General features: G+C 39.5%; 1 long non-coding RNA gene across 1 annotated transcript; it reads left to right on the forward strand.

Moving 5' to 3' along the window:
• Positions 1 to 18,413: 18,413 nt before the first annotated feature.
• Positions 18,414 to 25,325, forward strand: LOC148424798 (uncharacterized). Its single transcript, XR_015865350.1, has 5 exons — positions 18,414 to 18,502; positions 18,723 to 18,806; positions 18,913 to 19,092; positions 24,704 to 24,791; positions 24,981 to 25,325. It is a non-coding gene; the product is annotated as an uncharacterized LOC148424798 (long non-coding RNA).
• The last annotated feature ends 1,904 nt before the right edge of the window (positions 25,326 to 27,229 follow it).

The raw sequence follows: 27,229 nt of genomic DNA on the forward strand, positions 1-27,229 counted from the left end.
TAAGTCACTAAAAAAGCAAAGAAAGGAGACTCTCTGGAGCCAAAACCCATTCAAAACAACTGTACATGTTCACGGAGGTTGCCTGAAAACCTGTGTGTCTTCTGGGCGGAGAAAGTGTGGCCATAATGAAACCGATACATCACCATGAAATGCAAAACGCGGACAAAGACAAGAATATGGACATAAAACAAAGGCTACAGAAGGTGCAAGAATTCAAATGAGGTCTTAAAACTCGGCAGGCTCTGTTCAGGAACGCCAACATCATCAACCTCATCAACATTAAGAAATATTGACTGAATTCATTTGATATAAAAATGTGAAAACAAACAATGTTTTATACATTTGGGATGAATCAAAATGCAGTAAGTGCTTTTACCTCAGATGACAACCTTGCATATCTTGTTTTTTTCTCAGTCAGCTTTATGATCATGTGGATGACGCTTCACGTCCTGGAATCTCTTTCGGTTCACAGCTGTCAAAAGTTACTAGCTGTTCAAGCTAGTAACTCTCGAATAACCGATGATTCTTAACTTCAAAATGTGTTTGAGACCATATGGATTTCAAAGTGTTTCTAAATTTGTACTTGTACTGTACATTGCGTTTTCCAATGAAAATCATCTCCCTGTGAATAAAAAAGCAAAGTGTGGAGAGCCTCTGCTTGTTAGTGGAAAAAGGACCACCATGGCTGGAGTTGCCCTTTCATGGAACCTCTGAAATATCCACCCTCTCCTTTTAATTTTTCCACTTTTGTTATATTTTTCCACAGCTGCCTTGGCAATCCGCTTCTTCCTTGACAATCATGCAATATTCATTGTGGTTCAATAAAATAACAATAGAGATATGGGCCAAGGGAGAAACAGTGGCCCCTAAAATCTGCACTGTTCTCCAATGACACTTTGGGGCTATCCAAATGGAAAAAAATAATGAATTGAAGTCTGGGTTTTTTTCTTCTTCTTTTTTTTTTTTAATTTCACTATCAGCATGATGTTATGTACACTATGTCTTTCGAAATTAAAGTCTGCTTCCATCATTAACATATTCAAGGTTTTGTACCTGTCGATGTTGCGCACAGGAATCATTCCACAGTTAAAAGCTCAGGGGGATTTGTTTGTTTTTAATTAAAATCTAATGTAGCTTTCTCAGAGCCTGCCAGCTCTGCCTAGTGACTTTGGGATATTTAATAAGCTGCAGTGCTGAAAGTTGTTTCATTAGGTGTGAAAAGGCCTGATAACTCAATAGCCAACAGCCAAACATCCTCTATGTGTCGGTTTCCTACCTCTTTAATCTGCTTTTCATTCTGCCTGGCATGCCGCAGCGGTACAGGGACTCCACAAAGAGGGGGGGGAAAAAAAAAAAAAAACATCCATCACCATTGGGCCTCCAACCAACCAGAGGGTGACAGAGCGAGACAGCCAGTTTGCTTGAAGAGGGCAACAATCACTGGAGTGAATGCACCTTTTCAGGCTGCATGCACGGAACAGCAAATATACTCCGAGAAGTGTTGCCATTAAAGCTTTTAATCGGCACCCATTTGCAACTGCGTTCGGGTGATTAGGTCACTTTTCCACCTCTAAACTGCAAAATCCTAGCCGCTTTGAATTTATCAGTCGAAACAAGAACGAGGTAACAAACGGCAGCAATTGAAGAGAATGAGAGTCTTTACAGTAATTCTAAACTTGTGCCTATTGGCCATATAAAGAGATGAACTTTACTGTCAAGAACAGGGCAACAAGAGTATTGATGTTAAATCACACATATTGTGTGGAAATTATGTAACAGTGTACTCATATTTCTTCAACTCCCTAACCTGTCCTTATGCATCATAGAGTGTTTGAATAGATAGATTCAAGAGTTTAATCGTCATATGTATAGTATTATTATACCACACAATGAAATTCTTATTCTGTTCACTTCCAGAGCAGCAGACTGCATTACATAATCGAGCAAATAAATCAATTGTAATAAAAAAATATAGCAATAAATAGCAATAAAACAACAAACATACAAAACAAACAAAAAATATACCCGCAATGCTATGAATAGCAACTAACTCTCTCGGTCCTCTGCAGTCTTTCCCCTGACCAGACAAAAGCAGACATTACAGCACACAAAAATACTGATTTTGTAAGCAATGTCCAGATGAGCACTGTAACTTACAATCAGAAATCAGCAGTTTGCCACATCTGTGCAAAATAACTGGCTAATTGCTTCAATGACAGAATGTAGAGCTCTTCACGAGCGCTCACGTTACCATTAGCAACTAGCTTTGGCGCTTTATGGATAGGGGTCACCATCCTGGCCACTATCAGACATTCAGCTTTAGTCCATGTCATATTATAAACAATCAGATTTGTATTTCTTTTTGAAGTTACTTTATTTACAGTTCCGCTGTTAGCACAGTGGTTCAAAGACGACTTCTTCTTCATGAGCTTCCAATGTCTTCTGCCATGTATATCATTACATGGGTGCCACCCAATGTCCAAAATGACACACTACAGTACCGTTTTATTGTGTTTAATTGTTTGCGCTTGACTGCACTACTTGCGAAGAGGCTGTACAATCACATTTTTTTTTTTGGGGGGGGCATGCTCCTTCAACCGGACATTTGCCTTAGTTATTTATTTATTCGTTTATATAATATAATTAATTTTATTTCCTCTTCTGTGTGCTATACAAAATATGTATTTTATGAACAACTTGGAAAAAAACATAACAGAAAATGTTCATTGATTTCATGCAATTAAAATAAATTACATACAAGGGACCAGCCCATTTAAGCATAGATTTTCCTCCATGCAATCCTCCATGAGTTTGACAACCAGACCTTGATAGCCCGTATCCTGCATGTTTTTTCAGCGTTGGTCTTTGAAACACACTTGATTTGAATGACAATTTCATCAGCACTTTCAACTTTCACCTTTTCAATAGGTCTTCAGGACTTCAAACTGATCCTGATCATTTGAGTAAGGTGTGTTGGAGAGATAAACATTGAAGACATCAATTATTTTGTCAATTAATCAATGACATAGCTATTTAGAAAGCTTTTTAAACAACATCCCTTATGTTAAAAACAGGACATATTCTCAATTTTACAGTGCATAAAATATTAACAAACCTGTTTTTGATTGATTTTTTTGCTTGGGCTAAATAACTGGACTCTTTTCCAGTCAAATCAAATGTTTGTAAATCTTACTTTATTTTGATTCAACACAATGATTATCAGTCTCTTTTCTCAGAGGATGGAATTTTTTTTGTGTTATAATTGATTAGGCTTGATCCAAACAAACATAAATTAGGTTTCTAGTCTGTTATGCCAATCATATAAATATCTTGCAGATCTCAAACATGGACATGGATTTTCATAGCAACTGGCATACCTGATTTTGAAATAAGCTAATTGACTAACAAAAAGACTGATGCTTGTTAATGAACTGTGTTAAAAAGAAAACCTCGCTGATACTTTCTTGCATTAAAAAAAAAAAAAAAAAATGTGTTCGCTGAAGTCTGTAAAGGTGGCTTGAATATCTGATCTTCTTTCTTAGATTGAACCCTGTGCTCATAATTTGTTCCTTCTTTTGCTGCTTTAACTTGTGAACTTTCCCACTGTGGGACTAATAAGGGATCATATCTTATTTCTACCACCCACATGTACGTGCATCTCAGAATAATGTCAAATGGGAACCAGGCCATTAAATTCTCGGTATATTTGGATATTACTGACATGACTGGCCACGTGAACTAAATTAGAATAGTATTGGCGGTACAAATGTAAGGACTGCGAGTTATTAGCCAGTATTTATTACGTTTGCAGACACAAGTTTAATACATTTTGTACTTTGTGAATGGCGCCGCATGCTCAGCTTATTACTTTTCGCTTGCATTGCCTTTGATTTTTGAGTTTGAGAAAATAGTAGGAATTTATAAAACAGTGAAATGCACACCTTTAATAAAAAAGTTGTCTGTTCAAAACAAACACGCACACACTTTTACACGCGCGGCACTGCCTCCATAGACTTTTCCAGCGGCGGGGATACAGTAATGATCATTAAACTAAGACTCCGCCATGGAGTTATTTTCCTCCACCAGAAAAATGTGACAAGGCTCGTATCTCATGCCCTCTTTTTTTAACATATTGAATAGATAACACAGCACCTAATTTGTGGAGTAGCTCAGGGTCCCTCACACCTCTCTCTCCCCTTCAAGGAGGACATGAGAAGCTCTTACGGTAATAAGGCGACATGTATTCCTTCATGTGTACTACATCAAGCCCATTAATCCTCGTAGATTGAAGCCGCCCACTGATTTAGATTGTCATTAAGTGTTTCATAGGCGTTCCACTTGGAGGTTTTATATTCATAAAGTCTGAAGAGGTGGATGTGCGAATTGTTCTTTCATTACCCCTCTGTAGGCAGAGTTTCAAGTAGATGTGCTCGCTCAACAGCTTTGTTCCACCTGACATGAAAGGCTATTTACGTACATACATGGTGCTGACAATGATGATGCTGATGATGCCGATGATGATGATGGCTGCGGGGGCAGCAAGGTTTCCACGAGACTGGATTTCCAAGCTCGTCTCCATTTTTACCAGCTTAGAGCACTCCTGTTTAATCTCTGCAGGCGTTGTGACCATTGGGCCTAATTGAGCAGAAGGGCTGTGTCTCCAGTGGCAGAACATCAGGGTGCATCCAGGGTGCGTATACCAAGCATGAAGTTTATTTTGCACCTTGTGAGAAGAGTGTTATGCAAATATAGGAAACAAACTTCAGATAAATTGCGCTGGTTGATTTTTGCCTGTGAATGTCATGTAACCCTGTAACAGCATAGCGCAGGAAAAATGAGGCAGTAGGGAGAACTTTTCTGCCCTGGCAAAAATGTTTTAGTGATTCTGGCATATCATCCATGAAGCATTGCATTTCTACATTTCTAGAGCTGAAAGTAGTAAAGCAGTGATTCCCAAACATTGTGCCGTGGTGCATCGGTATGCAGTCAGAGATCATAATTGTCAATTGCAACACCCCAAAGCTTAAAGTTTGCGGTTAGTTGTTTATGTATGTTTAAAGCTTAAGAATTATTTCTACACTTTTAGCTTTGGTTAAATTACTTTGATTATGCAGCTCGTCAATCACGCTGGCTCACTTCGTGACATTTTACTTTGACATTTTACTGCCATTTCTCCATTTGGTTTGGTGGTTACAGTGAGATTTTTTGTGCCATGGCTCAATAAAGGTTTGGAAACACTTATCAGCAATGACACAACACCTTTCATGTAAAGTAACACTGTGTGTGTGTGTGTGTGGGGGGGGGGGGGGGGGGGGGGGGGGGGGGGGGTCTTCCCAGGTTTTGAATAGTTTTTGTGCCTGGAGGAGGTTCTTTTTTCCTTTCTTTTTTTTATGTTGCTTACGCCATACATGAGAAAAAACATCATCCGACATCTATTGGTCAGGACAAACTGCTACCCTCAAAATATTGGAATGAATGAATGAATTCATATAGTGCAACAAGACTACCACACTTAGTCCTAACATGGACTTTAAAGCAGTCTTAATGATCTGTTAAGAACTGCTTTTCATTCTACATTTAATAATGTGACAACAACTCTTCACAACTTCTAAGCAGTGCGCTTGTGGCTGTAAGTGACAGTGTTACAGAGATGTTGGGGAGGCTGGTGGGGTTGTGAGCGGATACGTGCAGGAAAGACAACACAAACTGAGTCTGGCCCTTTAAGAAGAGTTGACTTGCATTATAGGGAATGGGGTGGGGGTGGGGGGTGTTGGGGGGGGGGGTGCTTAGTGCTGCGGGTAGAGCTGCTGGGAAACTCCAGGTGCGATAGCTGCAGCTCTTGCGACGAACACTCTGACGCACACGCCTCTTGTGACCTAACTTTTTTCTTCAACCTCCTCAAAACAGGCTAACTTCAAAGGGGCTGTAAAAAGAGCGTACTGTACAATGAGTGCTTGATTACTTTATTTAACCGAACCACGTCACAGCAGTGTTAAAGCACTTAGGAAAAGTTTTACCTGCGATTGAGTCCAGTCCAGGGCAAAAAGTCAACTGGAATGGTCTCCATTGGTCATTCAAGGCCCACGGTTCCCGTTACACGATGTCAAACTGAAAGTTTGGGACGGTCATATTTGCTCTTGTTTTGTGCAGCTTTGATAAGTTGATGGCTGATAAGTGTAATTATTTTCAATGACTGTGCCAATTAAAAATGAAGTTTTATCAGCTGTTATGGTTAGGCATAATTTGCAAAAGTTAAGACAGAAATTATTCAGCAAGGCATTATATTTAAATCAGTGTTCCACTTATTAATGGCCCATAGGATTAAAAAGGGTGAAGCTTTGTGTTTCTAATGACACAAATCTATTTGGTTATTTAATTAGACATTTTTGCTGCTCAGACGTGTGCATAAAGCCAAATCCCATACCCTACAAAATAAATGAATAATTAAAATAAATGTAGGCTTCAAGGCAATTATAGTGATAACTGCTTGAGCAGCACATTAATACCATTTGTCCTGCAAATTATATGCCAGGGTGCATAAACGTGCATGCTGTTAGCACTTCAGGTGGAAAACGGTTCCATAGCAAATAAGAAAAAAAAAAAAATGGAACAAGTGAATCGGGCTCCTCTATTTTTCATGAATAAGGTCACTTATCAGTGAATGTAATGTCACCAAGTTCTCTTCATCAATTCAATAACAGTGCAAAAGTAGAGAAAAAAGTAGTCAGGTCATTTCTATATAATACACCCCTGGGCTTTTTTATTATGACTTCATTTCCCACTGTAATATTGAAACGTCTCTATAATTGTAAAAGTGTAATAGACTCTAATATAATTTCATTTTGAACCCTGAATGTTCTATGCCATCGCTGCTCAATTTGAGAAGAATAATGATTTTTAATGTCCACACATGGCTTCCCGTGACCTTATTCAATCTGTGGGCTGATCAGGAAATATATTGATTCAATTACATTGCTGATGACAAGCGAACGGCGGAGAGGGGGGAAAAAAGGTCAGCATATATTTGAAAATGTAAATCTTAACAATGTCTTTTGGGTTTCCTGAAAGGGGGAAAAAGCCATTACCAAATCTCTCTCTCTCTCTCTCTTTCGCTGTCTTTTTCCCCCCCTGCACCAGCGGGCGTAGTTAAAATATTTAGGATATCCAGGGCAGACTTTTCCTTTGTCAGCATGTGAGACATATTCAAAACATGTGTCTCTATAGATCTGTGAGGAATATAACTGTTCATATCATTATTATGACTTTTTTTTGGGCAGAACATAGCTACTGCTGGCCTTTGTGAGATTTTTCTAATGACTTTCAGCTAGTGACTTTCAAGTCCATTTTGTATGTTGAGCATGGTTCTTATGTAGCCGAAGCTACTCGAGAAGTAAATTAGCCTGTCTTTGTTCAAACACTGAACAAAGCTCTTAAATTCATTCCTGCTCAAATTACATGCACACCGGGCGCCTCTAATCATTTGTTTGGTCATTAAAAACTCATTAAATTTAAATTGTTCATTTGCATACCACTGAGTGTTGCATCATACATTATTAATTGAAGATAAATAAATGAATCCAATTATACAAAATAAGTAATGCAACATATGCAGCGACAGGGATGTCGTACTTGTCTTTCCTTTGACATTGAGGCTGTATTCCAACCAACATTTGAAAAGTGAATACATGAGCGAATATGAAAAATATTATAATGCTGTCGTACTGTAATGATTTTTTTAATTGCCATTTTAATAAACGGAAGCCCCAAACAGTCCAGCTTCCCGCCAAAAAAAAACAAACAATTGCTGTAGTGTGCTTACCAAGAATTAATTAATATAGCTTCAGACAAAGGTCAAGCTCAGAAAACATGTGGGCCATGATTGCTCGTTTCTGAGTATCAATCATTTTCAATTAAAAGGAAGTGGAGTTGGATCAAAACCTGTAGATTTTGCTGATTAATTCATATTGTACAAACACAATACAGGAAGTATTCTCAACTACGGACCTCTGTCAAACTGAAATTCACAAACCCGGAAAAAAAAAAACCAATGCAATACATTTTCTAAGACTTTATTCCATTAACAATCCATCCCTTGCAATGGAACTTCCAGAAGCTATACGGAAGCCCGCAGTTGCGCAAACGCAGGAAGTTCCCGCTCGATACTACGGAATAACTGTGTCTGCTCCTCCTTTTTCAATCTTCTATCATCGGATCCAAAACGGCAACATGTCTTTATTGTTATGAGTTTGGCTGTAACTAGATTTTAATGTTATTCATTTACAGTATGTCCTATTGACCATGGCGTCCAAAAGAAAAACAACAGATGAAGAAAATGATGTGCCCAGTTCAACGCCTGCTCAAAAGCCATCGTCCGTTAAGGAAGCAATGGCAATCGCATCAAAATTGCTTCTGTATGCAAAAGAATCACCAGACATCAGCGATGATCAACGGGACAATTACTTGCAATTAGCAACGCAACTGGAAACATTTTCATAATGCAAAAAAGGAAGGCAACAACTCAAAATAGATTAATTTTTTTCCCCAAGACGGACTAAACTCAAAATTAAAAGTACAGTACAATATACAATACTGTAGTTAAGTACTGTACTGTATTGGCGTTATTTTATAAACAGTACAGTATTTGGACTTTTTTTTTTTCACTTTCCAGTATTGTGTTCATAACCGTATATGTTCTGAATACTGCAGTTTTGTTTATACAAAACAATATATTTTTGCATATTATTGCTTCAGTTGTTACTCATGTACTGTACGCACATGTATGTAACGTACTTGCACACTCACGCAGGTCATGTACTGTGGTTTCCTAGATAAGGAAATTCTAAGAAAAGATTGGACAACGCAAATGTGATTCCTTTCTGAAGAATACTTACTGTATCCAGAAGGCCATGTTCAGAATAGCACATAGAATGTGTTGTAGTGAAGATTTATTTTTTATTTCTCTTTGTAGAGAAGTCAAACTGAACTGAAATGTATTTGATTTTTTTTTTTTTTTAGGGGGAGAAAATGTTCACTTATCTATGCAGTCTTATCAGGGAAAGGTAATTCTTTGACATCTCACCTCACATCTGTTTGCCTGTTGCTTGTGGTTGAACCACAGTTTCTGAGAAGTGAAATCCTATTCCATGTTATTGTGAACAATTACTCAGCAGCCCAGGAGGAAAGCTCTTTTGCTTGTTTACCTCTGACTGAGGGAGTTGTTTTTCTGTTATTTTCTCTGCCCACTATTTTCCAGTTCCAGGGATTGATAAACACTCACCCCTTCTAAAATCACTTCATTAATTAAATGAGATTGGGTAAGGTTCTAAACTAATGGATTAGACTGGGGCTGGCTGGTTCAGGTTTTTTTTTTTTTTTTTTTACCAGAGGTCACATTTCATTTGCTGCCTATGTCAAGCGACCAGCATCAGGACCTCAGAAGCAATCTAATCAATGTCTGCGTGCTGCAGCCCTCGAATGAATCCATTAACGTTATGTGGATGCGTCCTGCGCTGAAGAAAAAAAGTCTCCCGATACCGCTGATAGAAATTAGCCATGAATTAAGAGGGAAGCCGGGCTCATTCTGGATGTTCGCCAAAATAGAATTAATAGGCCATCAGAGCCTCTTGTGTGTTGAATCCCATTTGTTTGGCGGCGTTTTATGAACGCGCCTCCTCTGTTGCAGCTGGCCCTGAGCAAGACCCCACCACAAAACTTATTTTTCTGTAAATTTATGGCTGGGAGGTGTTGTGCCCAGTCCGAGAATGAGAAAGACAAATTCTCTATTAACACAAATTCCACAAATCAACAATTTTGACATGGAATGAGTACCATTTTGTATTATTATTTTGTACCTTAACAATTTTCAACATTCAATTACCTTATCAAGCACAGGGGTAAATTGGGCTAATTAGGACGAGAGCTGAGAGTAGTGAAGTTTCTATTCTTACTCGGATGCTTGCCTCCCCTACCTTCCACCTTTGTTTGTTTTGCTTTGTTTTTGCGCAGAATGTCAAAAATCAATCTTATTGGTCACGACCCAACCCAACAGCCCCACATTTTAGCTCATCTACTATGTTAATTGCCAAAAATGGAAAAAATATATATATATTTTTTGTATTTAGTGTGTAGCTGGAGGTATTTATTTTTCCTTTTTTTTTATTTTATTGAAAAATGTTTTCTCAATTTTAGTCTTATCTTTTTCGTCATTAGTTTTCATGAACGATGACCTTGGTTTGACTCCACTGCAAACCTTCAAGGTTGTTTGTCAGACATTGCCATTGTCATGAGAGCCAATGTTTTTTATCTTCTGAGTAACATTTGCGGTTGTCAGTGTAAAGACTTGACAGATAGATTGCAATGAAATTTACTCCTGGCCCTCATGTCCTCCTCAGGGTACCGCTATAACTTTGCTATCCATTAAATTTTCCTTGAGCACCATCATCATTCAAAATGTTAATTTGCCAGCCTTTAGTTTAGGGCCCAATACGTGTCAAGTGAATGGCCTTCAAATGTGTCCTAACTGTGCTGTGCAATTTTGGGACTATCTTGTAGAATCCAAATATACCATAATTGGCACATCAGCTATGTGCGTATTACGACACAAAAAATTCAAAGAAATGGGATGTCAGAAATATCTTACCAAATTAGGAAAATGGGACTGAATTTCACTGAATTTAATATATTCTGTGCATTACTCTCCCTCTGCACTTTTATAATCCAAGTTAGAATCATGATTAATTTTGAAGATATAAAGGAACATTTATTGCAACCGTTTTTACACTTGCGGCAGCATAAATTTGACAGCCTTCACAATCACAAAATACAACATCTCCATCACGCGTCATCAAAGGTGACGCCGGACTTAATTGTTGTTTATTTACTTGACACTGACACTGCGAAAGATTTAGACTGTTTTTCATTAAAATGAATAAATTATCATAAATTTAAAAAAACTTGTAACTAAATGTGTCTTAAATTATCAATGTTTTAAATATAATCATTAGTCTATTATTATTAAATGATTTTACATGGGGGGTGTCACTCCACCGGAGGTTGCCATGGGTATTATAGCTGTGGACAGCAGGAGGACGAGTGTTTATATCTGCATTTACCATAATGTGTGCAAATTGGAGCATGTGTAGTTTTTTGCACGCACCCGTGGGAGCTTTAGGGACATTACGGTAAACGCAGCAATAAACACTCCCCCTCCTGCTGTCTGTAGCTAAATCTTACACAATGTCACTTTAAAGTGACAATCAGCGGTATTTAGCAACGTCTAGAGTTTCTGCATGTGTCCTACAATGTCCAATGTGCGGTGGTTGACTTCAAATGCTTAGAATAACTGGTCATCCAACTTCTCGAACCCATCATCGAGCTCTTCCCCTGCTCCTCCTTCTTCCTCTTCTTCCTCTCTTCCTCCTCCTTCTTTTATTTATGATTGGGATTAAAAAAAAAAAAAAAGAAATCATTTTCTTCTTCCAATTGTTTGCGATTGGCATATAAACCAGAAAACCCACTCGCCTGCACACAAGACTTAAACCGACGTCCAAAACATGAGTTATGTTCGCAATGTTTTTTCCTTGGGCGTTTTCCCTGCTGAAAGATGGCAGCAAAACATGGTGGCCTCCTTTCTGATGGGCATGCCCCAAGTAATATAATTTGTAATTACTAGACCTGTGATTATATAAAAAAAAAAAGGACTTGCTGATGTGATAGAACACATTTATTTGCATTTTGATGAATTTTATACTGTTTTTTTAAATGAATAACTTTATTTGTTCATCACAAATACTACTGACTGCCCCTATAATGATAATTAATTGAAATGTTCCCATAGCTGCGTGAGAGTTAAAATGTTATTTTAAATGATACCTGTAATCTTAAATGTGACCTATGGATTTGAGGTTTGTTGTTTTGCCTGTGGAGAGTTTCTTATCCATTCCTCCATTTTCTAGAGCCACTTAACCTATTTAGGGTCACAGACTTGCTGGTGCCTATACCAGCTCTCTATGGGCAGTAGCTGGTGGACAACCTGAATTGGTTGCCAGCCAATTGCGGAGCACACAAGGGCAAATAACAATTCAAACACCCAATCACACTTAAGGACATTTTAGGATGTCCAATACACCTACCATACATGTTTTTGGAATATAGGAGGAAGCTGGAGTGCCGGGTGAAATCCCAGGCATGGGAAGAACATGCAAACTCCACACAAGGACTCTGAACTGAGGTGGTTGTGCTCTGCCACTTGAGTTTTTCTAAGTATTAACAAGTATTAACAGCCAGCAATGTGTTTAAGGTTTCATCCACTTTCCAAGTCTGTACACTGAATTTTTTGAACTAAAATCAAGTGGCTTTGGTTTCCCTTTTAAGTTTTAAGTCTGTTTTTAAAATGTCAGCTCATTGATGCAGTCTATCGTGTCACTCAATTTCATGTTTGAAGACTGGCCTGCAATCAACCTGCTATCAAGTTGTCAATTTTAGCTAATAAACACATAAACACAAAGAAGTGCATTTTTTGGGGGGGAGGGGGGACAATCCTGAAAAAAAAGATGAATTTGCAAGCTCATGGTGCTTCATTTGGGCACAGACTCACCTTGACAAACTACTGGCAACTTTCAGAGGAGCTTGTCCGCTCCCAAATCATGCAGTCAAGCAAAATAAAACCAAGCTCCGAGGAGAGGCCTCAAAGTGCTGTGGCGTACAGAAGTTTGCATATTGAACCCACTGGAGGGCCATTACAGTTCAAACATTCTCTCCACTGCACTGATAAACAACAATTCCCAGTTTGCATGAGGTTTGGAGGCTACGGCTCATATGAGTGCTGGAGGTCAGAGAAAGAGCGTGTGCACCAAACACACGCAACTCCCAGAATGATAGCCATCGGAAGTTCTTCCAAGGTTCTAAGCAGGGTTCACGTTTGTCACTTGTAATGTATAATTTTGTTGCTTGTTAAAGTGAAGTAGACAGACATGAGTTCATGCTTTAAAGGACCTCTATTATAGAAATTCAACTTTTGGGAGCTTTTAACCAAACCACAAAGTTAAATTATCAACCTAAAACACCCTCAAAGTGTTATTTTCCATCATCGATGCATTTCGAATAATTTTTTGCTTACTCTGCGCTGGCAGTGCTGTTTTTGCTTTGCAAGTAATTCCAGTTTGTTTCAACGTCAGTAAAACGCCTGTTTTTGGCTTCTTCTCTCCCTCGGACTCACATTACTCATCGCTACAATTTGAGCTTTTTGTTGTTAATGTTTCCTTGTGGCACTCACTCAGAACGACATCATAAAGGGGGTGCGACAGCCACATGGTGAGCGCCACTGTTTCCCCGACTGGTTAGAAATTCTGCCCTGAAAAAAAAAAAAAAAGAGAGAATTCATAAGAAAGTGAATTTCCCATTCGCCAAAGGTAAGAATTTTTAAACAGCATATATTTAAGTGTGGAAAGCTAAAATAGCATGATATAGCCCAATTAACAATAACATCGATATTTTGGTAAATATGCTTTACGCCACACTATGCCACTTTGCTGTACAGTCTCAACTCAGTTTGGATCAACTCCTACTTTAGATTTGGCGATACTCAAAAAAATGACAATTTAAAAAAGTCAGTTTACAGCTTTGATAACTTCAAAATTTGCTGTCCCCTCAATAACACAAGAATCATGGGAATTGAGAGTATGTGACCTGAGCATTTCTGGCAGGGTGTTATAATGAAATGAACACATTTTTGGGAGGGTTTTTTTCAGTTCCTGAAATGAGATTTCGCAACAACAAAGAAGTGCTACACAACGATCAATAGGTGCATGGAGAAGATAAAGAAAGTTATCTATTAAAATACTCTTTCAGTGCACCAAACAGCTAATATTAATACATTGCAGAGGGTATTTTGAAATATTTTAGAATTTATTTGCCAAACCAAAATCAGAACAGTTGCATTTCAACTCCAGTTGCAGGGGGTACAACTTTTACCTATTGTGACGAATAATCGGGGGACACGGGCGGGTTAAGGACCCCGGTCAGATACTCGAGGAGTGAAGAGTCAACATTGATTTATTAAACCACAGGCACACGACTAGTGTGGAAACAAAAAGAGTCCAAAAGGACAAAGTACAACAGAAATCACAAAATACAAAATAAGGGGAGACAAACGTGTCTAGGCAAACGAGTCCAACAGGGAGGTCAGGCAATCAGGGAGCGGACTCTACAGGAGAACGATTGGAACAAAGTAACAACAGAAATCATGCGGACAAAAATCCAAAAGAAAAGTACAAACCAAAATAGTCTTGAATGACGACGCAGAATGGGAACTTCACATGACTGCAACGAGCGTGACGAAGGAATAACCCAGCATCGCTCTCCTGCACCAGCCACCCTTAAAAAGCCCCTGATGGCAAAGTGGTGACAGTTGCGCGGCCGGTGACTCCGCCCCCTCGTGGCCGAAGAAGAACCCCGCCTAGAAATAAAACCACGTCAACGGGGAATATGAAACCTATTTTGGTACAACGCCATGACAGAAAAAATGGCGGACAATGAGTGCGTTGACTTGTTTAGGGCTGTTGGACTGTCAGGATGCCACTTAGCATTATCTAAAGTAGTAACACAACCATTGATCATCTCATTAACTTAGCATTAAAATGTGCTATAAATGGCCAGCAGTATATTATTTGATTTTCAGCAAAAATGCAGTGTCCCGGATTTTCATTTGGAAAATCTGTTCACCCTAAACTTGGGCTCAAAGTGTCAATAATTTATTGTGGCTACCATTATTATTCAGCACGCCTTACCCCTACCCCAAGTCCCTCCAAAGTCTAAATGCGATCACCAATTTGATACACACGGATGTCCGAACAGCACACCTAGCATTAGTAGGACGTCTGTAGCATTAGTACAATACAATACAATATTAGAGGCCCGATGGACAGTATGAATGCTATTACTTTTTAGCTAGTATCACTGCGTAGAGCACAGTAGATAGTAAGACAACAGGGATACAACATGAAAATAAACTTCTAAAATGAAAGACCAAACCTGGAAGCACAGTCACATTTTATTCATCCAATCCATAAATTCAGTTAGTTTCAAGGCGCACACACAATAGCGTACAGTGTATGTGGACGAGATCTCAAACGGCGCCCGTGCTCGCCCTCTTCCTCCGGTGCCAGAGTCACGCATCATTGTCAGCCAGCCAGCAAAACAAGATGAAATAAAATTCTAAGCCGTCCTGGCAGTCAAGGACACCATTCCCTCACCGTAATAGCCTGTATCGCCTAGCCACTCCATGTGTAGCTTTTCTTCATTGCTCTGGGCTTTTATTCCTGGCAATAAGCTCTTTATCACTCCTCAACACAATTCATTTAAAACCAGCGTCAAGAAGCAATCAAACCTTAAGTAAGCGGATTCAAAGTCAGTGTGTTATTGTTAAGCGTAGGAGCGTTACTTCATTTCCATAATGCAGCTGGACAGAGATGCCAAAAAAGGTAATAATACAAATGCTAATAATAACGAAAGAACAGTCCATTAAAACATTCTCATTTTTGAGTCCCTAAATGAAATGATTCATTCGTGCGGAAATGGTGCTTGCGGTTCTCCTTCTCATACTCCAGAATGACATTAGGTTTGGGCTTTGTTGTCTCCCTGTCTTGGACGCCGATGATTTAGCAATTCTTGACATATCTATTACACCTCGCAGATTGGCTGCTCTCCTTTCCCGGGGTGAGTTGGTCACCTATAGAAATGACACGTACCTTTCCATTTTTTTCCCTCACACGTCCTCGATTCACAGGTGGCACATTTAGGAAAAAGTGGATTCTAATTTCAGCAGTGTTCCCTCACTATTAACCATAGCTACAGGAGACACATCAATCTTGACAAGGTCTTTTTGCACAACGTCTAAAACTGCTATACCACTGTGTGTTTTTCACCTGCTCGCCACGTTCATGTGCATGTATGGGTCTTTCCTCTGCTGGGTTTATGATTAACTATCTGCATTATTTTGCTCTGGCTGTGTCCTCGCTGTGGAGATTTACATGTGGGATTTCAGTGGCACAGATAAAATCGCATACACAATCATCTTTGCACACTAGTGGGCCGCTCCAGGAGACCCCTCGGACGGACTAAAGTATTTTTGGCTTTGATCTGAAACGGTACCCTGCGACGGATCGGGATTTACTGTGTATCAACTGTCCCAACTCAAATGATTCGAAACTTCATTTAGGTTCAAATTAACTTATATCCATTATGATTTGTTTATTCACAAATCATTGTACTTTAATTAAGGGACCATTGTTTAAGAAGGGATTGAATTCATTACATATTTTGAAAGTTTATTATGTGGTTATTCGATTGTTTTTTTTTTTTTGTCGGAATAGGAATCATCTTAAAAAAAAATGCAGGTCAGGCAGAACTTGATAGGGAGTACTACTTATTGTATATGGAGGGTGAGATCATAATTTTTATGTTATAATTCTCTAAAGAGTAGCCGATACAGTATATTAACCAGGTAATATTAATAGAGTCAAATAATTGTAATAAATAAGGCTGATTAGTCTTAAAATTTTAAAAAATGGATTATTGTGGTGGGGTTTTGCGGAAAAGTGCATCTGCAATGCAACTGAGAGCTAGCTGTATGAAATATTTTTGTTAGCACACACCATTTAGCAAAATGAAAAAATACTGAGACAAAATCCAGTACACTTGCACCATTCTGTTTCAACAGATTCCTCCCGCTAGTGTTTCCTAGTTAATATGCCTACTTCATTACCAGGGGAATAAAGGCTAATGCCGAAAGAAACACAGACCCAAATTGAAAGGAATTAGTGTAATTAGCATGCTACCAAATGGCTAATGTGATTTCAACTGTAACATTACATTAGACAACATGTAATCTTACTCTTGAGAACCTCCTTTTAAAATTGTGCCCCAAGATGTTGCGTCCTTCTGCACGTGACCCTGTGGCTAAACAAGCAGATATCGGCCTACACAGTCAAGTGTTATATATCAACACTAACACACTCTCTTGAACGGAGTACCTGAAAGTAAGACATTAACAGCAAAAAACAAGGTTGTGAAGATTCCCAACATGCCAGACAGACAAGTTGACTGTAAATGCACACGCCACGGGCACTCCTCGGACATCGAACTACTCCAGTACACATATTTACTTAAATTATTCAACCTTATACAGTAACTGTAATACTATTAACCCTTCTCGTTTTCATGTCTTGGCTGTACGTAGTCGGAATCACGGTGAGTCGCAGTTGCCCTACGTGTATGCGCTTGGACATCTGACTAGTCAAGCAAGTAGCTGACCAAACATGAAAAAAAGCAAAGTTTACACTTGAAATTCCAATTCCTTACAAAAGGTTAGAGGATCCCAAAGCTTTCTTTCATCCTTGCGTGATCTCTTTGTTATATGGTCCGTTTGTCAAGAAACTTAAACTGGGAGAAGTAACCAAATTTGTAAAGAGTTTAATCGTAATAATAATAAAAGTAAACAATGTACCTTTCTGCTGCTTATTGTAAAGTGAGTTGACTTCACCACCCACAGTCACAGGAAAAAAGTGGGACAAATGACAGGTCTTGTCTCGGAAGTAACAAAAAAATATATCTTCTCTGCATTTGCGTGCGTTCTGTTACAAGACTGTCACCACTGCCGCAGATAGTGCAGCAAATAAAAAGACTGTGCTAACTGTTCTTTTGGCTCCTAAACTCAGCTAATTAACACTAGCTGCAAGCTTTCCATGTTTTGCCAGCACTCTGCGTTCTATTTTATTTGTGTATTTTTTCACAAGGCCGCAGGACGTAAGCTGTGCAAGGATATGCGAGCCAATCCTCACCGAAAGAGAAACGTGAGGCAGTCACTCGATTGTTGGCTGCGATCGTGATGACGTGCAGTGTTATTCTCCCCTCTTCCCACCTTCTGCTCAGTGTCACCACCGCCACTCTCATCTTTTTGCACCAGCCGGAATGAAAATAATAATAATGATAATGATTAAGAATAGCATCACTTCAATCTCACTTTCAGTGATTACATTGTTCCGGCCGTTTCCGTTTCTGCTTAAATTATATTTAACTTCATCTGCTGCGCTTTGCAAACAGGATTACTGGTACTTATCTGAAATGAAAGTGCATTTTTAACGCAGTTTAATAACGAGAGTGGAAAATCCAGTCGGTTGCAATAAAGCTGAAACTAATTCATTGCAATGGCTGTCAGCGGAGAGAGCCGGGAATCTCCCTCACAGGCTACATGCTACAAACGGTGAGAGAAAAGAGGCAGAGAGCCACTTGTGTAATCTGACATGAGCGTTGTGATCACAGCAACACTGAGGAATCTTCATCCCCCCCCCCCCTTAAAAGGCTCTTCAAAGAGCCAATAAAGGCGACAAAGGCAGCGATAATCAAAGCGGGCAACTTTTGGTAAGAGTCTGGAGGTGGCCGCTCAGCCTCATGCATCTCAAGTGGACAGCAGCTTGGAGCTCTTCGTGCACGCTGTTCCATTATGGTAATAGTATAGCGGGCGGCCTGTTTGTTCGCCAAACACAATTAACAAGGTTTCTGCTGCACATCAATAGTGCCATTTGCATAGGATATTGATCTGCAGTCCTTATAATCACAAAATGTTAATTGCACCAATTAATTCTCAATCTGTTTGTGCCCTTGTCTGGCCGCCTTGAGCCCTGAAGGTCAGCGTGAAAATGAACTGCTCTTTGATTCTCCTCCAGGAAAAGATTTTTTCCCAAGACAACACACTTTGCTACTCCCGAATCAAAAGGCCCGACCATCCTTTATCGTTATTATCATTCCCAGTGAGTAGCAGCTAATGGCTTTGAAATCGTCTGATCTGATTTGTCCTTTTAAACAAGGTTTTTCTTGTCTGCTTCATTAAGCAGGGCTGCCTCCTTTTCTCCGCAGAGCCGGCCGGGCATATTTACACCTCAAAAGCACACTATCCGCAGCCTGTGGTGTGCCGCTGCTGCACCATGTTATTACATGCTGAAACATGACCTCCTGCTTTATTGTCTCTTTGAGATGATCACAATAATAGTGGTCAGAACTGTCTGCTCGGCTCCTTCTCATGTGACACGGAGGAAGGTACAGTAAGACTCATCTTTTTAATGATGATATTACGTCGCCGTAATGATTGTAAAACACGAGCGCTGGCGCGTACGTACGATATCGTAAGATCCAGTTTTTCAATCGTGTAGAAATTCTTTTTGGACTGGGGTGGTAAAGCCCAGACCTCTGCCAAGGCCGCGTACTCCTTTGCTTGTTTGCTTTAAGGAAACAAGAAAAATAGCCAGAGGTTGTTCCCCCGTCCTTGTCGGCGCACCATTTTTTGAAGCCAAAAACTGCAATCTTCAGAGTGGCGACGGTTCATCAATCCATCAGCTAATCGTCAGTCCTTCGCTCAATCCAGTCCAGTCCACCCCCCCCCCCAAAAAAAAATAATTTTTAAACCTCAGACATCCTAGTAAAAAATATAAAGTCAATTAAGCTTGTCACACGACTAAACAGTACTCTCCACAGCTCTACTCAACTGTAATAACGAGTCCTGGTGGCCGTGGCTCAGGCAGCATTGCGGGTCATACAGTAATACACAATGTAGTTTACCACTACTGGTGTATGAATATGTGGATGCATGAATAATGTATCCATTTGAGAGCGTCTAAAAATTGTTATAAAACAATGATGCATTATTCTAATCATGTTTACTGGGGAGCATTCGCACTCTATTGATTCACAGATTCAGGCAAAATCTTCCTGAAGTCATATGTTCAGAAACAGTAACACAGAACAGACATTAAATCTGATATACTGAATATCATCCGTCATATACACTACAAGTAAAAAGCAAGGTGTTGCTGAGTTTAATTTACTAGCTAATGCCTTTTTTTTTTTCTTTCTTACTGACTTGGGTTTTCTGGCTAAGAGCCAATCAAAGTGAGTCACTTTGCGATGTGCCCATTGGTTACTGGAATGCTGTCACCTCCCAGGCATCCCAGAATGCTTTGCTCAACTATGCGCAAGCGGTTTCCATTCAAATGATATTCAATAAGCAAAATGATGCAGAAATCTCTTAATATCTATTGCCAAACATTGCTTTTTACTTAAGGTCGGTACAATGAACAGCGAGATTGTGTTGAGTACGCATTTCAGTTCATGAAACTATGACTCCAAACACAAACATTGAGGCCCCCTTCAATGACGAGGTCTAATGCTGCTCACAAAGACATGGTCTCTCTTAATTGTAGTTGCTGTATAGTAGTCCTATAGACCTCACCTAGTTATTTCTAGGTTCACGAATGTGTAGATGTATGCTACCTGTCTTTAACGGTGTTGGATAAGTTACTTCAAAACTGTAATGCATTATTTATTACTTATTACTGCCATTTCAAAGTAATTAGTTACATTGCAATTGTCATGTCTGTGTGGGTTAGTTGGGTTTTCGTTATGAGTTTTTGGGTCTGTGTTTTGTGGGGTTTCTGTTTACTGCTGTCCGGGTTCATGTTCTGTTTTCCTCGTTAGTCTATTTAGTATGATTTGTTTCTCCTGTCGTCCGCGTGTCCCTGCCCCAGTGTCTTCAGCCTACCGGTTTTCTCTGCCTCTTGTTTCCCATTCACCTGTGGTGTGTGTTTCCATAATTAGTCTACGTCTATTTAAGCCTCAGTTTGGTGTTAGTGTCGGGTCATTGTCTCTTGTAGATGTGTAACGCTGTTGTTTTGCTGTCCGCGGTACGTGTTCCTGTCCCGAGATGGAAGAGCCTCTTCGTCTCCCTGTCTTGCTTCCCGTTAGTTAGGTTTCTGTATGGAGTTTGGATTTTATTTTTGTTCCTTTACCCTCATTTGTGCCTGTGTTGGATTTTTGCTCTTATTGTGATGACACCATTTATTTTTTGAGCACATCCACTCAGTTCTGCTGCATTTTTGCCTTCCTTCCAGACCTCTAGTCCTCATGCTTAGATGTGCCAGCTATACTACCAAATTTGTAATGTATGCATTACACTACTATTCAATTACGTTTATATTACCATACTTTCCGCACTATAAGGCGCACTGGATTATGAGGCGCACCCTCAATTAATGACATATACTAAAACTTTTTCCAATCACAATATATTAATACTCAAATAATAACTCTAAACTCTCAATAGCATAATAACTCAATGTCAATATAACCAACCTTGTTCAACTGTAAACACACAAAAGAAACAGGTAAAGCTTACTTTATCAGTTCATTCCCCATCTACAAATCCCAATCTCAATATTGATCTATATATAAGGCGCACTATCAGCTTTTTAAAAAAATTAAAGCTTTTAGGTGCGCCTTATAGTGGGGAATACACGGTACTCTCACCACCATGACTGGAAACACGGATTTGCTATTCTAAGTGTAGTTCATTACACTCATTACACATCCAGTGAAAGGCTGGCTTAAGCCTAAATATTCAAGAGTTTTATTGTCATATGCATAGTAATACCACACAAGGAAATTCTTATTCCGTTCAATTCCCCGAGCAGACTACATTTCATAATCGTCCAAAAAATAAGGGAGGTAATAAAACAAAAAACATGAAGATTGAGCAACAAGGGCAGTAATAATGAACCACTAAAATCAGTCCAAATCATTTAAGCTTCACAATCAATCATTTTAGCTTCACAGCATAGTGACATATTGTTCATGCTGTAGGCAAAAAACATTTCCTGCATTTCACAATTTCAATGTTAATATTAAAATTCGCATTCAGTCGGCTAGGTTAGGGACAGATATTTCAAATTTAGATGGTTTCGGTGGGGCTAACGTTTGCAGCTAAATAGCAGAAAATAGTTTTAAATCGAAAATCAATTCTTAACTCTTTCAGTGACATGGACGAGAATTCTCAACAATAAATAATGAAATTATCATCAAATACGTTTCTTTATTGAGGTTAGCTGACACCCTTGACTAATGCTTATCTAAAATAAGCCAACTGAGCACCGCAGTGATAACTGTGACCGTTGGATAGCCGTGTTTCCACACATACAAAATAGCTATTATGTCATGATCGGGCGGGGAGGAATGCTGGCGTGATCGCGGGGGCAGAGGACCCAAGAGCAGAGAGGCTACGAGGCGATTCTGGGTGATTGTCCATGTTTAAGTTAGCAGGCAGATAAGACCGGCAACAGAAAAAGCAGGATGCCCAAAACTCGAACAAAAGGCACGGGCTGGCAAAACGGAAAAAAAAGCACAACAGGCAGGCTGGCAAGGAGGCTAGGGACAAGACGAAACGGACACATGACAGGGGAAATGTGACTCACGTGTGACTATGATCTGGCAAAGGCTGTAACAAAAAAACTGGGCTTAAGTACACACACTAATGACAGACGCGTAACACCTGGGAAGGGGACATTAAGCAAGGGAAGCGGATTGGTGGAAACACAAGGGGCAGGTAACGGCAGACAGGTGGACCAAATCCAAACTAACGTGGGGTGACATGAGCTTAACAGAAACAGGAACTATGCAAACAAAAGAACAGAACCCCTCAAAATAAACCCACCGCCCAAAAACCAACAGAACATATTTAAAGTAAAGAATGGAAGTCAATCTTTCATATGATGGCACCCATATTTACAAAGACATAGCACACAATGTTTTGCTGGCCTTGAGAGATGAGTTACTGGAATCAGAGACCCAAAAATTCGGAATCGAATCGTGAGAGAGTTTAAGATTCCCAAAGGCATTATTATTTAAGAATGGGGTCTGATTTACTGACTTTTCAGGACAATCCTCAATAGCACACTCATGGTTTTGCCCCACCCCCTCCATAACGCTCCCAACCCCGACATCAGTACGTATCAGAGCACGGGGACCTTTCCAGTGGCCGTCACCCATGCCTGAACCAAATGACAAATGAGGCACGCTGCGTGAAAGATGAATTTCAATCCACTACACCTGTGCAGCCCTACCAAATGAAAGGACTGATTGCCTCAAATTGCATATTTAGAATGCTTAATTCTTCCATTATGAAGCCTATTTACATGAATTAGGGACAATTAGCATTTTCAGACCCACTTCAACTTTGTTCGCCCCCCATCCATTAACATTTGAAAGTGTCGACTGGCAGACACCAGAAAGCCCGCCATCTGATTTGCGCTGACCCCATGTGACGACTGCCTGGAGCGACTTTTCATATTGTAGCACCTTGCTAAATGAAGGGGCTGGCTCTGACACTTTAGCCATTGTAGTTAATTGACAAAAGCCAATGGGTGGGAGTCAGAGGTGGGGAGAGAGTAGACGAAAATCGGACCCGAGTAAGTGTACTGTTATTTTAGAATACTTTCGCAAGTCAAGCGAAATAACTACTCAAGTTATTAACCGGTGACTAATTTCTGACCTATTATTTTTCAGTCAAATAGTCTACAATATAAACCAGGAATATGCTATCTGAAATTGTGCAGCAATATTATTTTGAAACTTTCTTTTCCATATATGCAGTATACAGTATATAAAATAACAGAAACTAAGGCAACTTCACCCGTGGTTTTGAATTAGCTTTCTTGGTTTACATTTGGAAACAGCTCACTAGACAGACCTTATACGTATTATTATACATATAATTTGATTTCAATATGCTGAATTCTGATTCATTACTCAAAACAATGCAACTTCTGCCAACATTCGTTAGTAACGTTGTTTAACTTTGGTGTTTGCGTACTGCAAAGGGCTGGATTAGTTCAAACCACAGTTTGCGCTTGTGTGTCATGGTGATTATTGTACTTGTCTTACGGACTGAGACGGTCCCTCTTTTTAAATTAGGGTTCTTAAAGACTAAATGTTGACTTTTTAGCAGACGCGGATAGCCACACATTATATATAGGCTGTTTTGTTTTTTGTCATAAATCTTCCATCAATCTTATGCGGTATTAAAGTGCAATTCAGCTTCTATCTGCAAGCTAAATAGATGTTTAGCTTACTTGTTTTACATCAATAAACTATTTTGAAACTTGGATGTTTGTTTAGAAACTGTGACTCCATTTGGTTGGTGTAATGGAGCCAAATATTAGTATATTTATTTGATCGGTGAAATAGAGTCATGTGACTGATGAAATGAAATAGTTTACTTGAGTAATAAACCAGCAAGCAGAATATGGATCGATGAAACTGAGCAAAAGTATTTAAGTTACTTAAAAGGAAATATTCAAAGCAAGTTGACAAGCACAATTTATCCAAAAAGTAACTGAAGTAAAATGTGTGTTACTACCCACCTTTTGGGATGGAATTGATGTCTGACAAAGTTAAGGTATCAAATCCTGCCTACTTTGAATACAAAGGGCAATACTCTTTAACTGGACAAACCTGAAAAAAATATCAATATATAATTAGTTGACTAAATTTGGGAAAATAATCAAAATGATAAAAGTGAGTTGAGAAAGTAAATTTACTTTCACAGAGACGTTTTGTACCTTCAGGACTCAAAGCACTTGACACTACTGATTCATTTACCTACTGATGACACAGAATCGCGAGGATTGCTCAAGGACACATCGATACGGCCATAGTGGTCGGGGATTGAACCTAGAGCCTATCAGTTGGGAGATGACCACTTTACTACTGATTCATGCCGCCCAATGTTGCCCGGCAGCAATGAGGTGTCAGAACTCATTAACCTTTAGGGTTGTGCTTGGCGTGGTTAGAAATGATAGCAGCTGATTCAAAGCTCTTCCAGATGTGCAGTTGTCCTGGCCTAATGAAGATTAAGACGCACATTGTGTCACTCTCAGGAGAATTCATCAGAAGATGGAGGCCCACATCATGTGAGTCACATGTAATGTTTTTGATTGCAACTTCTGATGGCTGCGCTCAACCCTTGAAAATATCATAGAATGAAATTGCATATTTCCACATCTGCATGCGTTTTGTTTGAGAAACTTTCTGTGTCTGATGTCAGAGCTGACGGAGATGTTCACATCCATCCATTTTCTTTATCTGCTTATCCTCACTAGGGTTGCTGGCTTGCTGGTGCCTATCCCAGCCATCTTCAGGCAGTAGGCGGTGAACACTCTGGACAGTATCAGTAACTTGAATGTTTTTTTTTCCTTTTTCCATTAAAATATCAGTTTCTTTGCTCCTTTGTTGGACTTAATTGTGTTAATTGTCATTCCTTTTATTTCCAAAATATTGTGTTACTTTTATGGTATTTTTCAAAAACAGTGATGTGTTTTTCAATTTCCAGGTGCTATACAACAGAAAAATTAAATGCCATGGCATCTCACTGGACTTCTTATGAATAAAAATTACTTCAAGGTTCTGCATGGCATTCATGTTTTACAGTGAGATATTAGTTATTTGGTGGATTCGTAAGGCTGATGAAATATTTAAATAAAATCCTTTAATAAGGAAATATGCATGTTTTGAGGTTTCATGCACATAATAAACACTATGCAGCCTTGGAGTGCATTTATTATCGCTACTGAAAGGATGACGCTCTCTTACTGTCATAATTGTGCTATTGATTACACATAACTCACTTTGTCTTATTATGATTACATTTTAACGTTGACTTTCTGCGTGAAAGGAATTCCCTTCTCTGGTGTCAGTCTTGTTGACTTGTATGATCTATGATTTATCAATACCATTGATTTTCCCAAAGTTCATCCAAAACGTCCAATACAGCCACATCAGTATTTTACATAAAAAAAAGACGGTCGGCGAGGCAATCTGCATGTCAGCAAAATGTCACCGTAATTGAGGCCGGCTGATGTTATTGTCCCTTAACGAAGTTCTGACTGTTTTATAAACAGCGTTGGGACAGAAGACGTCAGTCACCGGGGAGCCTGTTAACATTACCTAGGACAGGAACATGTTGAATTAAGCAGAGGCGCAGATGTGCAACACTATGGAATTTTAATGCTCAATTGTGCGACCCTGATCAACATCGAGTGTTCTTGGGAACCGGTCACATCATTAGGTACACCTGCACACCCATGTGGGCCCTTCGGTCGGTGAGTCAAATATTATTGCCTTATAAAAATGCTAGTCATTAGCACCCCTATAGCATTTAGCGTTGTTTCTTAGGATAGAGCTGAGCCGAATTTATAAATAGGTGTTTCATTCAAAATATGACACAATTTTTATTCCATCAGTAAACGCCAACTGGGAGTGGCACTGTGGTGAATTTCTTCAAAGCTTGAAGTGGTTCTGCCGTGTTTTCGATATCTGCTGCCAGGCAATGCTTGTTGGTGATGAAAACCAAGACCTCTTGGACTCAGGCATCTTGATTGGAAAAAGATTTTATTCTATAGTTTCACAGTAATGTTAAAGCAGGCTCTGATGAGGTCAAGATGGCGAGCGCCCACATGGCTCTTTGTCCTCTACTTAAAAAGCATCTAAAGTTTGTCTCCTTCTGTGCTACTCAAATTACATGTCTTAGTACACCTCTGCCAAATGTGGCGCCTGACCAGCGGTGTAACTGTTCGGTGAGGTCAGGTGGTCGGTAACCCCCAGGGCTGCTCCGGGAGAAAGGAATCTCTTATCCGACTCAGTTCCACGCTGACACGATCGGCAATGCGACAAATTCAAAAGTATGATGTTGTTTGGACACAATTAGATTACCTCATCACTATTCATCCTTCACACATAGCTAGTATGTGTCGTTCCTCACGACGGGAAATGTAGTCTTCCGTTCGGCAAAACACTTCTGTTTTCGGCCATATGGCACTGCCATAATCAAAGAAAATGAAGGGTGGTTTGAGAAGTCTTTTCAAGTTGAAATGGGCTCTCATGGGCCAAGAACAGATCTGCACCGTCAGTAAACAAGCACATTTGAGGAATTAACATTGCTGATTGGTTTACGAATGCGTGCGTGAACTGACGAATGTGAGCCTTTGTAAAATGTTTTGAGCACCATATGGTGTAGAAAACGCCCCACTTACACCATTTTACCATTTCCAGAATAAAGAGAAAAAGTCCCGGTATTGACTCCTGTGGATCTGTTTGCTTAATGCGGTACTCGTTTTTCTTTGTTTTTTCTTTCGTTTGCACTTTTTTCAATTCCGTATAGGAAGTTGCATTAATATCCCAAATATTTTCCCCTTGGCTGAAGTCTGCCTTTACAGTTATCACAATGGCCAAATTTTAAATGAAGCTCTTGTGTTAGATAGCATCAGATGGTGTTAGCGTACCCTGCTAATGAAATGGCCAGTGGCTGCACTGCCGGATCCGTGTTGTGTTCTTTTCGGGGGTACGTGGTTAT

The sequence above is a fragment of the Hippichthys cyanospilos genome, chromosome 4 (assembly GCF_059441005.1).
Source record: "Hippichthys cyanospilos isolate Australia breed blue-spotted pipefish chromosome 4, RoL_Hcya_1.0, whole genome shotgun sequence".
Classification (NCBI taxonomy): domain Eukaryota; kingdom Metazoa; phylum Chordata; class Actinopteri; order Syngnathiformes; family Syngnathidae; genus Hippichthys; species Hippichthys cyanospilos.